Raw genomic sequence first — 16,071 nt, forward strand, 5'->3', positions numbered from 1 at the left:
GGGTCAATATATTGAGCGGATTGTATCTTCATATAGCCAGAGTGGATTCACCCTCGACCTTTGACCATGTGACTTGAAAATCAAAAGGATTATCTTTCATTCATAACCAACCCACATATGGAATTTCATTACGATCAAATGAATGGTCTCAAGTCATTGACCGGGCGACATTTGGTCTACCGACCGACAGACCGACCGATAGGTGCAATATGTCCATCTTCTTTGAATGGGGACATAACATAAAAAATTAGGTACTTTCATCTATTGTGGTGAATTCACATATACATTGTATCAAGTATGATATTTGTTTTTAGAAAATAATAGAAAAATGAAAAAAATAAATTTGAATGAAACTGTTTTTAACACTTTTAGTAAAACCATTTGCATTCTTGTACTGTTTGTCGGTACAACCGTGTTCCAAATAGAATATTTTTCATTGTGCAGATCTAAGAGGAAGATGACATTTGATAAAACGACAAATATCTGCTTATTGATTGGGGTTTTGTGTATTGCTGCTACACCCGTGAATGGCATTGTGACGGACACATGTAAGTTTCATTTAGTCCTGAAATCTGAAGTCAGACATATTGATTGTAAGACAAAACAGAGGAAAACTAATATATTGCCTCTATCTGTCCGTCCTATCAGTAGCAAGTCTCAGAAAAAATCTATGTACTAATATTACAGTGTACACTGTAAGTGGTTTTAATTTCGCGGTGCTAAAATTCGCGGTTTTTCATATTGGTCTAATTGGTTTTATTTTCGCGGAATCAAATTTTATTTTGATTACTGGTAATTGTTCAATACGTATTGTGTCACACTTGCAAAATGATTGCGGTTGTTTTGATTTCGCGGGAAAATCCTCGACCGCAAACATAGCGAAATTAAAACCACCGCAATCGTTTCCCCATTTACAGTATTTTAGTTGTATGTGAATGTGATTTTTAGATAACATGGAAAGTGATTGTTTTGACGACATGTTATATGTATATTTATACCCCCCGCAACAAGTTGTGGGGGGGGGGGGGTATACTGGAATCGGGTTGTCTGTCCGTCTGTAGACGCAATGGTTTCCGGGCTCTAAAGCGTTATCCTTTCCACCTACCGTCACCATATCATATATATGGACTACCCATGGGATGAAGATGTTTCCTATCGATTTTGGGGTCAAAAGGTCAAAGGTCAAGCGCACTGGACATCGAAGTAGCAATATGGTTTCCGGGCTCTAAAGCGTTATCCTTTCCACCTACCGTCACCATATCATACATATGGACTACCCATGAGATGAAGATGTTCCCTATCGATTTTGGGGTCAAAAGGTCAAAGGTCAAGCGCACTGGACATCGAAGTAGCAATATGGTTTCCGGGCTCTAAAGCGTTATCTTTTCCACCTACCGTCACCATATCATACATATGGACTACCCATGGGATGAAGATGTTCCCTATTGATTTTGGGGTCCAAAGGTCAAGCGCACTGGACATCGAAGTAGCAATATGGTTTCCGGGCTCTAAAGCGTTATTCTTTCCACCTACAGTCACCATATCATACATATGGACTACCCATGGGGTCAAAAGGTCAAAGGTCAAGTGAACTGGACATCAAAGTAGCAATATGGTTTCCGGGCTCTAAAGCGTTATCCTTTCCACCTACAGTCACCATATCATACATATGGACTACCCATGGGATGAAGATGTTCCCTATCGATTTTAGGGTCAAAAGGTCAAAGGTCACACGCACTGGACATCGAAGTAGCAATATGGTTCAGTTTGTCATGCCATGTGTTTTTTACACTCAGAAAAGAGGTAGTTTATACCTATTACCAACGCCCTTTGGGAGATTAGGGTAAGCGGGGGGTATTCTTAGTGAGCATTGCTCACAGTACCTCTTGTTTCTTATGTAAAGCATATACATGTATGTAGATCTATTGAATTCGAATCTGTAGTGTGTTTTAGCTTATATTTCATCTTAACTGTATTTCAATACGATTTTGTTTACTTCTCCAAATATTGCAAATGTAGGATGTGTTTAGATAAAAAAGAAAACAAGGAAATATTGACAAAGCATGTTAATTATCATCGTGACATTTACTAATACGTACTACAGTTATCGATCGATAAATAAATTTCAGTATTGAATTATTTATTTACCATTTAGTTTTACACATCCCTTCAATATGAATATTCTAATGAGAGAAAAATATCAACAAAAAAGCTTCAATGAAGCAAAATAGTACTGACAAGTTCTGTCTTCAATGATACATTTATTCAACAATTAACCAAATCATGAAAAACTCATGGAATGAAACATTTTTCAGATGAATTTGGAGATTGCACCGTTTCAATTAAAAAGGTGAACGAGGAACGTCAAATTTTCGTTGAATATAAAGGGAAAGATCTTCGTTGGCGGTGTGATGATTTCTCATTTAAAGCAAGAGGAGAGGACATCATGGATGACTATGAGATATGTGTCACACCTCAGTACTTTACGGACCCAGACTGTGCAGTGAGATTAGATTATAAGTCATCCTATACTAGCGGAAGGTTACAGGTTTGTGATAGTCTTAGATCCTAAGATTTACAATAAAATAGATTCTACCTCTCTCACCTTTTACCATGAAACTTGTGATTTCAATGTAATCATGAAAAAAGATGTTATTTCTGTTACATTTAAGATTTGTCTTTCAACATTTAAAGTAAATGTGATCCCCCTTCACACTAGCATGTGGAATGGAGCGCGTTAGCGTCCAGTTAAATACATGCTTTGCATATGCTGGTGTGAAGCGGCTGGACGTATATCATATGATATACTTTGAAGACACGTACTGTAAGACATTTCTTATGTTTACGTATATCATATCATATACTTTGAAAACGCTGTAAGACATTTCTTATGTTTACATTTTAAACATTTTCATTGCATTTAGAAATAAACTTTTGGTCAAATCTATTCCTACGCAGTGATTAGCCTATTTCAAAAGTAGAAAGTTTATACGATATTAGTTTCAATTAGTAAAAATGTGAAAGGAAAAACGGAATGAATGTAAATTTTAAGCATTGTATTAAGGTTTATTTGATATCACATTAATTTTCGTGACTTCATGTATTAGTGCACTCGCCAACGATGTGGTATCTTCTCCGCATTTTATTAGTATAATGTATGCACGTATCACCTGACATAGTGAAAGCAGCCGCATCATAACAGTGAAAGCAGCCGCGTCATAACAGATGTTGCCATTTGTAAATGTAATGTGAGTACGTTTCAGTTTATTGACACGTATCACGATTGTTTCACAGCGGGTATACTAAATAATTTCCAAAATTGACAATTCAGACTTGTTGAGAACTTTTAAAAGCACATGTAATGCATGTAATCAATATATATTAAAACATGATATGCGAAAACGCAATGATATAAGAGTGATACTCTTAAGGATGTTCTCTCCTGATTTGAATTTTTTCAGAAGTATCAAACTTTTTTGATAAACGATTTTAACTGATACATCTTTATCCGAAAGACATTTAAAACATAAAAAAAGAGTATGTTAGTGTGGACTTTAACGAATTACAGCCCCTCAAAGTTGTCCCTTTGCTGAAACTTAATTTTTCATGAAAATCACCAATTTTCACAAGAAACACACTATAAAACAAATATTAAGGACAGAATAATCTTGGCTTTCTTTTATTATATGAAAATTAAGCATAATTGATAATTTCAATAACTTTTACATAAAATACATTACCAATTCTACAAAAAATCAAGTATTAATTAATATAATTGCATAAAATATCACACAAATTTGAAGACCTATTTCATAAAAAAATTCAACCTAGGGAGAATATCTGTATCAAACTTTTTCTGAAATTACTAATGTAGATTTGAATCATATTTTTGCTTAATTTAAATTAAAAAAATGTGTGGGGTAGTGTGCATTGGAACAAAGATTTGAACCATTTTGTGTCCCCACCCCCCTTCTTACACTAACATACATTCTAAACAATAACAATATACGATTTTTTATAAAATGTGTATTTTTCAATTCATATTTACAAATTCTATATATTTATTACATTATATGATAAATAATCAGAAAACATAAATAATATATGCATATATACAATACTAATTCATTTATAACTACAGAATGTGTAAAACATATGCCCCCGCATCAGCATTTTCTAATTTCCATGCACTGTGACCTTGATCTTTGACCTCACCCCAAAATTGATAGGCATCTTCCCGTCTTTGTAGGTATCCATATGTCCAAATTTGGTTTGAATAGAATGCAAAGTATTTGAGTTAGTATCCAGAAACTACTTTTAACAGTCAACTTCCATGTGGCCATGAGAAAGAAATCTGCACTTCCTGGTATGGTTCTTCATATGATGATAGCACAACTCATCCCTCTCACTGTGGTTACCAATTATGGATGTAGCTAAAAAGCAAACATTGGAACTCAATTTCTATCAATACTGTAACTTCTTAACAATAGAACAGAATATACTATTAGGTTTACCACCAGACTGCTAATACACCAACTTCAACTAACTCCAATTTTTGTCTAGCCAGGGATTATGTTTTAATGCCTTGCCCAACAAATTGTTACTCTAAAAGAATTTCTTAGGCAAAATGTTATATATGAATTTTTTCATGCATAAATGACTGTTTATGAAATATATGCTAAAATTCTAAACACTTTGAAGGAATAATTAAAATAAAAGTTTGATAAAATAATTTTATTCAATTATCCAGAACTGATTAGAAACAAATTATCGATCTAGTAGCCCCCCAAAAAACATATCTATACATGTATATATAGTCAACAAAATTATCTTTTGTTTTAACTAATTTGTACACGAATGGCGTGCCATAATTCTCTAGATGGGAAAAACCCCCCTTTTCCCTTTGAACTCTTTTTAATGAATTAAATTCGCTGTATACTTTGGCGATTTTTTTAAACAATGATACAGATTACACTTTTTAATCAAAATGATGCTTCAATAATGATACATTGAACGTTAGGAGCGAGATTCGCTCATGACCGACAAGGCGGGATCGGGAAGATCGCAGATCAATTTTAAGTACAGATCTACATAGTTTGTAGATTTTATTTTCATAGAAAAAATTCTTGTATATTGAAAAACTTACAAATTCATTCAATACTATATCAGCAGCCTCTGATTCGGGTACTACATCGGTAACATCCTTCCATTCCCCCCCTCTCGTCTGACACTATGTACAGTACTGTATATGTAGTGTGTCACCATGTGCGTGGTTGTGTCTGCTTGTCTGTAATTTTCTTTGTCTGCCACTCACCTGTGAGAATATCGGATGCAGACTGATCTATAACTGCCGTTTTACTTCTAATGAATCGCCCATGTATGTTTCTGGACTGCTTTAGAATAGACTAAATGCGACATCGTACAGTGTGCGTCTTCGAGCTCGAGTTTGTTTACAATCGTAACGTCATCATGAATGTCGTAAAATGAGAAAATAAGTAAAAAATGAATGTGCTACACGGGCAGATGAAAACAACCCATGGTCTCGCGCGGAAATGAGCAATATGAAAGAGATGTATCTGGTAGTTAGTATTTATCCGGAATGCTAGTGCACAATGGCGGCAATAAACAAACGAAGCGGATACGTTGAAGGAAAAACTTCTTTATTTATTTCTTACTGTTATGTAGACCAGTGAAAATAATGTACAATTAATCACATAAATCCCATGAAGAATAGAAAACAAAGTAGGGCAAACATAGATCCCTGGACATATCAGAGGTGAGATCAGGTAAGTAGGGCTATTCTATGCACAGGGGCTAAGCCCGTTTTGGGCCCGAACCCAGTGATACCAAAACGGGCTTAGCCCCTGTGATTCTATGCATGAATGAAATGCAAAACTCACCTTCTGAACCAAATTATCCTACTGGTTTCACAATTCCATTACATCGAAATGATCATTGTATTTTCGTCCAACCCCCAACAAATAATCGGAAAATAGACATTGATTTGGGGGAGTGGACATCAAGGGTGGGGGGGGGGGGGAGCTAAAGTGTTAAGATGAAAATGGGGGGCCCGAGGGATGTAATCAAATTCATCAATTATAGCATGTATACCAGAACAAGTAAATGCACAATTGGCTGGAAAAAGAGCAATATGGACTTGTATAATTATATAATGTGTATGTTTAATTGTTCAGAATGCAAAGTTGCAGTATGTATTCACATAGACATATAACGGATAACATTTCTGTTATATGTCTATGCCCGGGGCAGGGTTGGCAAAAAAGTGGTCGATATGAGGCCGGTGGTCAATTACTGGTTAAAACTGGTTAATACTGGTCGATTGAAAATTGTTTGGTATATATAATATACTTATAAGTCATAATATTACATAAATAATGTACAAATGACTGTTGAATATTGGGGAGATGTAAAAGTTTCTGTTCAAATTCCTTGATTTAACAAGAACTACCTTAGTATAAGTATTGTTTCATCAATCTTCATTTTAACTGTTGAATACTGTTGAATAAACATTTGAGGGTGGGTTAGTGATGTTTTCATAACAATAACAGGTACACTGGTCATTTCTGGTCCCAGCCTATGCTTATTAACACCTGTCCACTCTGCTTCCTGGGCTCAGGTAATGTCCAGCTACCTTTTATTCTTAATCTGTCCAGGTACATGTATTAAGAGGTCTGTCTCCAATAATCAAGCTATGTTATAGAACTGTGACCCTCTGGTAGGTACTGAAGATATTTCGGTCAGTTTTAGCAAACCAAATATATTAAACTTATGAAATTACATTTGATTATCTAATGAAAAATATTAATCAACAATTGATCCATATAATGAAAAGACTTAATTTATCTTTATCTTTGCAAGAAATGTACAAAAATAGGAAAATGGACAGTTTAAATCACAATTGACCATTATTGACCACTTGGGGAGTATTGACCGGGACGGTTAAAACCGGGGGCGGTTTTAACCGCCCAACCCTGCTATGCCTCTATGGTATTCAGAGATAGATCATACTAACTAATTACTTTTTCTTTAATTAAGTGAATTTATACATTACTTGTTTCTCCTAACTACATGTACTACTTTATGGCATAAATTGAAGATTCAGACCCTGGTGTTGGAGATCTTTTATCTTGAAAACAATAGATGCTAGTGCCACACAACCAAAGAATGTAGTAAACATACTGCTACCTTTGCATGTATTAATTAGCAAATTAAGGTACTAGGAAATATAAATGTAAGGAACAAATGACTAGGGTGTTTTTTATCTATTAAAAAGATTGTATCAAACTCTAAATCTAATAAGTAAAATTTTGTAATATTCCAGCTTCAGGAAGTTTATCCTATCATAATGGAGATGATTATAGCTACTTTGAACCTACTTTCATGGATCTACCATATCTTTTTTTTTTACTATGACATTTGACTTTATGTTACTTTTCAAAGAAGCTGTAATTTATAAGTATAACGTGCATCACATGCAATTTTAATGATGCAGGCAAATAATTTTGATGCAATATAATTAATAAAAGGCAAGCGTGAACTATAGATCTACCCAGATTAGATTCAATAAGAATTGAAAGTCAAAACCATGGTGGTAAGACAAAGCATCTGCATACAAAATTTTGTAGTAATATCTACATTTTAACTCATATGAGAAATCTTATAACAGTTTCAATATTCAGACAGATCATGAGATGGAAACCAATGTAATTGAGATGAAAAGGGAGTACAACTCGAAATATCAAGGAAAAACAGGAAAGGCCATTGTGAATCAGCAGATGATGTCCTATACAACCATCCTTCCATGACACATACAATGGGAAGGTAACAGCTAAGTATATACATATACATGATATTAAAATCCTGCGTGCTCGTTCCATATAATGTCCCTTGAACATTACAAGTATTTACTTATTCCAAATACATGTAGTTCAAAATTAAGTCAGAAATTCTAAACATTTTTTTTAAATTAAAGTTTATTTCAGGAAACAAAGCCTGTCTGAAACTCCAAAATGACATTTCCAGAAAGCTGAAGAATGGATAAAAATGTATCTACCATCTTACAACCCAGATTTCATTCCACTGAAAAGAAAAGGGACAGGGTAAGAAGTTATTATTAATAAAAGATATATATATGCTGAAACATCTTAAAAGATATATTGTTAGCTCACCTGAGCTGAAAGCTCAAGTAAGCTATTTTAATCACTTTGTATCTGCCATCTGTCTGTAAACTTTTCACATTTTCATCTTCTCCAGAACCACTGGGCCAAAATCAATCAAACTTGGCATAGATCATCCATGGGTTAAGGGGATTCAAGTTTGTGAAATGAAAGACAATGCTCCCTTCAAAGGGGCGATAATCTTAATATAGCTAGTCCCTGTGTATATATATGCATGACTTGTGATGTCTGTATACATGTATGCGTCCTGTTTTATTTCAAATTTCTGTTTTTATGTCTATGCATGCAAATATATATCATTACTGCTTTGTGTTTTTTTAATGCTATATAGTCGGTTAAAGAGCTCTTAGCTCATGTTTATTGTTACCTGTATATAGTTCCGACTTTAAATAAAAATTACTTACTTACTTACAAAAATGTAAAAATAGGCTGGGGGGGGGGGGGGCATTTAAAAATCTCCGTAAGAACCACTGGGTCAGAAAAGTTCAAATTTACATGACAGCTCTCTGACATAGTGCAGATTCAATTTTGTTAAAATCATGGCTCCGAGGGTAGGGTGGGCCACAATAGGGGATAAAGGTTTTACATACAAGTATATAGGAAAAATCTTTTTTAAAAATATCTCTTGAACTATTTAAGCTAGGGCTTGTGTATTTTGTATATACATTTTTTACGAAAAGTTCTTTCATGTGATGCAACGGTGTTCGATCTTGTGACTTTGACCTGGAAGTTTGACCTACTTTTGATAAAAATCTGACCTATTCAGTATCTTAACTATTTAAGACAGAGCTTTCATATTTTGTATATAGATTTCTTATGTCAAGATCTTTTGTATCATGCATGTACCATGATTAATTACCTTGTGACCTTGGTCTTATCCAGAACAGCAAGATCTTGTCGATCTTATTGGTGTTGAGGCATTTCTGTGTAATGTGAATTCATTTTCAGTAATGTTGTGATCCTTTGGGGCTCATGTAGGCTGGGGCCACAATATGGGATCAACATTTCTCATAGGAATAAAGACTGAAATCTTTTTAAAATCACAACAGCTGTACAATGGCAGGGCCAAGGTGACTCTGTTGAGTGATGTGGCTCTTTGGCCTCTTGTACTGTTTAAGATGCATGTATTTAAAATTTTTCATAGGGTATATTTGCATTTATTTTTTCAGAAATTTTGCATGTCCATGTCTTGGAAGGTGAATAGGTGAAAAGTCAATAGATGCTTACCATATCAGATGCTTGCAGAGGATACTGGGGATAAAGTAGCAGAAAATTATGGAAAACAGGAAGTGGCAGCCAGGACTGACATCAATGCAATAAACAATGAGCTGAGGAGACGGTGATGGAACTATATAGGACACGTGCTATGGAGGGGAGGTGACAATGACAGTGAGATGGTGTTGGGTTGGACACCAGATGGGAAGAGGGCATTTAAGAGACCGAAAACAACCTGGAGAGGAACAGTAGAAGCAGAAAGAAAGATTGCAGAATGGAGAAACTTGAATGAGATCAAGATGGTAGCAATAGAACAGAGTGGATTGGAGAGAGTCTCGGTCCTTTGTGTTTTGGCATGGAGAGAACTAAGTAATGTCTAGATTGTTGGAGATAGGATGACCAGGAATATGAATGGATGTGCTGGAAACTGTACTAAGACCCTTATGTATTTGGATAGATTTACATACCATCATGATTTTGCTATGAAAAACTTGAGAAAAATCCTCAACTCATATTGTAACTGACATTGTACATTGTACTTATTAATATTTCAAATGAACATATTGTTAGACATACAATATCTAAGCTTTGGAGTCCATGTACATCTCCACATTGGATAATAGGTTATGATATATGTGTGTGAAATCTTTTCCTATGGTATGCACATGTTAACACATTAGTTTAAATGATGATGTATATCTTATGACTATGGAAGAGAATGTGTTCAGAACAGAATATGTGTCTAGAAGAGTTGTTGCCCTTGAATGTAATTCATTATTTACATGGGATTGAAAAATAATCCAGCACACAGTAGTACTAAATGCATTATGTTAAAATACATTTATGAAGGGTATAAGTGATACTGTCAATTACTGATTAATACACTTTGTGAAATCATATTATTTTTATGTTTAATAAATTTCAAGACTGCACTTTTGTACATTTTACAATATAATATTCTGCACTTTGGTATCAAATTCTCTTAACCTAATTTAAAAGTTACATATTCATTAACAGCAAGTTAATTATGATATGCTATGTAGTTTGTCAAAGGGGCATTAGCTGTGAAAGTGATGGCAACCTTTTTATTCAAAATCTCTCAATAAGAATATATATTAATGCCTAATAATAATATTTATTTTGTACAAAAACATGAGAAACCTAATAAAACGACAATAGATTGTCACTTTTAGTGTATAGAAATACATAAGGACGAATTATTGTCTTGCAAGACAATAATAATTTAATTTATACCAAAATTCATGTCATATTCATACACATCCATGTGCCTGTTTTGGGGTTAAAAGGTGTTTGAAATAATTAAATACTGGTGTTATCACTGAAATATACATGTATGATATGGAGCAAATTTCATTTAATTAATTTTTGGGTATCAAAATGGCAGCTAATGCCCCTTTAAGAATAACTATTTTCAATGCACATCATAATAACCTTGTTAAGCTTGAAAGAATATTGGCTATAAGGAATCTTGATCATAAATATTAAAAATATTTTTAATTTCTCTCAAGGAGTTCCTTATAAACAAGCATAAAATCGTGATTATAGTACATTGACTCTTGTGTGTTTCAATCTGTTAGACTTTCCCATTTTATTGCATTTCTTGGAAGTTGTGTTAAAAGAATTGGTGGTCTTGAAAAAGGTTGTTGTAGTGAACAGCAAAGGTCAACTGCTATTCAACAGTCTGTATACCTAGTCACCAAGGGCAAGGGTAGAGGTCATGTGGTTCTGCATTTCACAGGGCCAGTTAAGGGGCTAAAAGAATATAGTGTTAATGACAATTATTTCCATGAATAATGAGAGACATCTCCCATCTCTTGTTATAGTGTTCTTCTTTAAAGATTTTGTGGGATATGAGAAATACTTTATTTGATGCACAGACACCAAATTAAAAGTGGAGCTTGTTGATCCTAAGTGACACCCTTGCCATTATCTTCAATGCAGTCTTTCATGTGTCTTATAAAGGTTTGCAAACACTAGTGCTTGCATAATGCACAGACACGTGAGGTGGGTAGTGTACGTGTACAGATGTTGTGTACACACTACCATCCCTCCACTGTCTACAAAATATATATCTGTATAACCAGTAATATCACCAGAATATGTTATTTCCCCACCGATCATCTTCATAAGTCATTATGAAGTTAGTTCTACATTCTATGAGCTCTGGTGAGATATTAATACATACCGTACCACTGGATCTAAAAGAAATCCGTTTTACCACGGTCAACAAAAAGTTGAATTTTCCATTATATTCACAAGCATAGTAAATTATCATCCCTTGTGAATTATGATATACTGGCTGACCCCCCCCCCCCCCCTTACATTGCATGGTAGGATGAATCCGCCCCCTTCTTTACATGTATGGTGTTGAAGTTTGGAATAGAGAACATCTGTTATGGATTTTTGGACCCTTTTTAGCTCACCTGAGCTAAAAGCTCAAGTGAGCTTTTCTGATCACCCGTATTCCGGCGTCCGTCCGTCTGTAAACTTTTAACATTTTTAACTTCTCAAAAACCACTGGGCCAATTTTAACCAAAGTTGGCACAAAGCATCCTTAGGTAAAGGGAATTCTAAATTGTTAAAATAAAGGGCCAGGCCACGTTCCAAGGGGAGATAATCAAGAAAAGGTAAAAATAGGGTAGGATCATTAAAAAATCTTCTTCTCAAGAACCACTGGGCTAGAAAAGATGAAATTTATAGATAAGCTTTATTAGGTAGTGCAGATTTTAAATTGTTAAAATCCTGGCCCCTGGGGGTCGGATGGGGCCACAATAGGGGATCAAAGTTTTACATACAAATATATAGGAAAAATCTTTAAAAATCTTCTTCTCAAGAACCACTGAGCCAAAAAAGCTGAGATTTATATGAAAGCTTCCTGATATAGTACAGATTCTAAATTGTTAAAATCCTGGCCCCCGGGGGGTCGGATGGGGCCACAATAGGGGATCAAAGTTTTACATACAAATATATAGGAAAAATCTTTAAAAATCTTCTTCTCAAGAACCACTGAGCCAGAAAAGCTGAGATTTATATGAGAGCTTCCTGATATAGTACAGATTCTAAATTGTTAAAATCCTGGCCCCCGGGGGTCGGATGTGGCCACAATAGGGGATCAAAGTTTTACATACAAATATATAGGAAAAATCTTTAAAAATCTTCTTCTCAAGAACCACTGAGCCAGAAAAGCTGAGATTTATATGGAAGCTTCCTGATATAGTGCAGATTCTAAATTGTTAAAATCCTGGCCCCCGGGGGTCGGATGGGGCCACAATAGGGGATCAAAGTTTTACATACAAACATATAGGAAAAATCTTTAAAAATCTTCTTCTCAAGAACCACTGAGCCAGAAAAGCTGATATTTACATGAAAGCTTTCTGACATAGTGCAGATTCAAGTTTGTTCAAATCATGGCCCCTGGGGGTTGGATGTGGCTACAAGGGGGGGATCAAAGTTTTACATACAAATATATAGGGACATTCTTTAAGAATCACTGAGCCAGAAAAGCTGATATTCACATGAACAGCTTCCTAACATAGAGCAGAGTTAAGTTCAAATCATGGCCCCCTGTTGTAGGATGGGGCCACAATAGGGGATCAAAGTTTTACATACAAATATATAGGAAAAATCTTCAAATATCTTCTTCTCGTGAACCATTGGGCCAAAGAAATTCACATTTACATGAAAGCTTTCTGACATGTGTAGATTCAAGTTTGCAAAAAATATGGCCTCCAGGGGTAGGTTGGGGCCATAATAAGGACTACTGTTTTACATGCAAATATATATAGAAAGTCTTCTGATATGGACCAAGGTGGCTCAGGTGAGCGATGTGGCCCATGGGCCTCTTGTTTATTTTCGTTTGATAGTCAAGAATTTTAGACGATCGCTACCCCCCCCCCCCCTTCAGAAAAAAACCCCACGCCATCTGTCTGTCTGATGATCTTAAGATTCTTATGTGCAACAAAAATGGAAGTTCAGTAAAATTTCTGGCAACTCTCTTGCATATTGTATTGAAGAAAAAAATTTGATTTATAGTCAATATTAGCCCTAAAATAATATATGTCTCTGATATAAAGCCTACCAAAAATACCGTGTAATTTCATTCCAAATGTACCTAGCCAAATTTGTCATGTAATTAGATATGTAAGGTATTTTATATCTATTAGAAAATATTTTATTATGATTAATTTTTCGAATTTGAATATGGCGTATTATACGCCAACAATTATTCCGGAAATATATTATCTATTGGTGACGTTTCACCCAAGTAAGTATAATCTCGCGAGACAAGCTCCGGTCAGCTCAGTATATTCCGTTACGCTACAACTCCAATATCATTATTCGTAGGGGAATGTAGTCCCGGAGAATTTGACGCTGTACAGAGTTTGCTCGCGAGAATACCGCTTGTTTTCATCGAACTCGTCTAAAGGTAGCTATGACGTCACAGCCTACTGCACTACGTTACGATATGCGGTGAAGTCAAACTTCCACCAGAGTTCGTTTGCTATCGTAGGTGACGTAATGAGGCCTCGACGGGGAGTTTGGCGGTGAAGTATGAAGCTCGAGCTCGAGGACTTACGTACTAAGGCTAGTCTAAAGGCAGCTCCCTGCTGTGACGTCACAAATTGACAATGCATCAAAATCACTCATGGAACGCTTCCACTGTCGTCAGGGGAGGTGCGGTTATCATCTCCGCACAGCCAATCAGAATCGCGGAAGAATTGTCTGCCATTACCTCCGTCAAAACTTATGATGACGGAGGTTTTGAGGTACAGATGTTTTAGCCTGATTACTTCGAGTTCTCATAAAATTGGTGGAATTGTGTGCATCGGGGAAATGCAACAGTGATTCACGTTACCCAGAAAGGATACTAGAAGTGATGTTTATCCCATTTCCAAACCCAAAATCACATAAAGATTAATGTTTATGTTGGATAAAGGCGTGTGGTAGGCCCCACAGTAAGAGCAGAATGGACCGGCACACAAAGTAAGTTATAGTCTTAGCAGACAATTATGTATTAGTTAATAGTAATAGTTAAATCAGGGGCTGATAATAATACATACCCATGTCATGTGTATACATGTACTAAGAGCTACAGGTGCTTGGGTTCAAGACCCCCCCACCCCCCACCCCCCCCCCACCCCCATTCTCCCGAATAACCTGCACGACTTGATTTAAATTATTTCTGATTGAAAATCCTACTAATGCATGTCAACAATGTCATGCATACCCCAAAATAGCTCTTTTTAAGAATTTCCCCCATTGGATATAACAATTCGTGTAGCTAGGTTATTCAAGGGAGGGGGGGGGGGGTGTCATGAACCCAAGCACCTGTGCTAAGAGCTACACAATACTTTTTGTTTTTTACTATAATATTATCTATTAAAAAGAATCCCCTATCTAAACTATTTTCATATCTAGGGTCAATTCATTTAATGTTTACACCAATATATATGCAGTTTCTGGTCTGGTGTCTTAAATTTTCCTTGCTCAGCCATACATATCATAACATGACTGTAAGAGTGCCATATTCAAAGTTTTCGTTCCATGATTCCTACAATAGATCATACCAGGGAATAAAGTTCTAAAGTTTCAGTAATCAGACTAATTCCGTGGTCAAAGTTTTTAAATATCAATAGAATTTATGTCCATATATATTTTGTAATAAATGGTTTTAAATTCGAATTTAGATTTCATAATAATTCAAGCAAACTGAAATTTTATAAGTAGCTAATAAATTGTTGGGTGTAATGTATGCATAGGATCTTTCATGTAATAGGTCAGGTCACCTTTTAAAATTCCATGGCCCCTCTCAGCATCCATGTTTTACTTCCAAATGCTAAAAAAATTGTTGTTTCTTTATAGATTCATTGGATATACTTGTAACAGCAGCACAAGTCAGAGAATTTACAAGACCAGTTTACAACATCAGAAAATGCCTTTCATCAACAGAGAATACTTAATCATCACCTGCAACTCCAGTTATCAATGGAAGCCCAAGATTAACCCCACCAACCGGCCACCCCTTTTGACATTAACAGTACTCTATAGCAAGAGAAAAAAAAAAACAGGGTTGTTTTTATATTATATCAATTTGAGACATGCCACATTTTGTACTTTGTTAGAGTTTTTTTATACATCTGAGCAAATTCCCCAGTGTGTAAAAAAAGGAGGGACATAACAAATATGACAAAACAATCGCAGTTGTTATTAACACTGATGAGGCTGAGACATAATTTTGAAATCAAGGACTTGGCATCAAGATTTTGTATTTCAACACAGTGTATCAGTGATGTATTCTGTGCCTGAATTGACCTTATGTTGTGTTAGGTTGTGTTTCAATATAGTCCTATAGGAATGATATTAACAACATGACAACTGAATAAAAGCTCAATTCCCAACAACGATCGCTATCATTGATTGTGCAGAAAGGAAATCACAGAAACCATCTTCTTTAAAACTGCAGTTACAAATTATGCATTCTGACTACAGATCAGCTACAACCTAAAGGGGACTTGTGGATTGTGATCCTTTAGGGGACACAATGGAAACTAGCTGTATGCTAATTTGTGTTATCTTGGATAAATAAAGGCTATTATTATTATCATATTTGTTAGTGAATTATTTACTGGATCTATGT

General features: G+C 35.3%; 2 long non-coding RNA genes across 2 annotated transcripts; one reads left to right on the forward strand and one right to left on the reverse strand.

The window, feature by feature from the left end:
- Positions 1 to 3,663: 3,663 nt before the first annotated feature.
- LOC130048220 (uncharacterized) lies at positions 3,664 to 5,454 on the reverse strand. The gene is made up of 2 exons (XR_008797077.1): positions 5,315 to 5,454; positions 3,664 to 4,433 (listed from the first exon to the last, which is right to left on the reverse strand). It is a non-coding gene; the product is annotated as an uncharacterized LOC130048220 (long non-coding RNA).
- A 7,174-nt stretch (positions 5,455 to 12,628) lies between these two features.
- On the forward strand, positions 12,629 to 16,038 carry LOC125653683 (uncharacterized). The gene is made up of 2 exons (XR_007362021.2): positions 12,629 to 14,417; positions 15,297 to 16,038. It is a non-coding gene; the product is annotated as an uncharacterized LOC125653683 (long non-coding RNA).
- The last annotated feature ends 33 nt before the right edge of the window (positions 16,039 to 16,071 follow it).

This window comes from Ostrea edulis, chromosome 7 (genome assembly GCF_947568905.1).
Source record: "Ostrea edulis chromosome 7, xbOstEdul1.1, whole genome shotgun sequence".
NCBI lineage: Eukaryota > Metazoa > Mollusca > Bivalvia > Ostreida > Ostreidae > Ostrea > Ostrea edulis.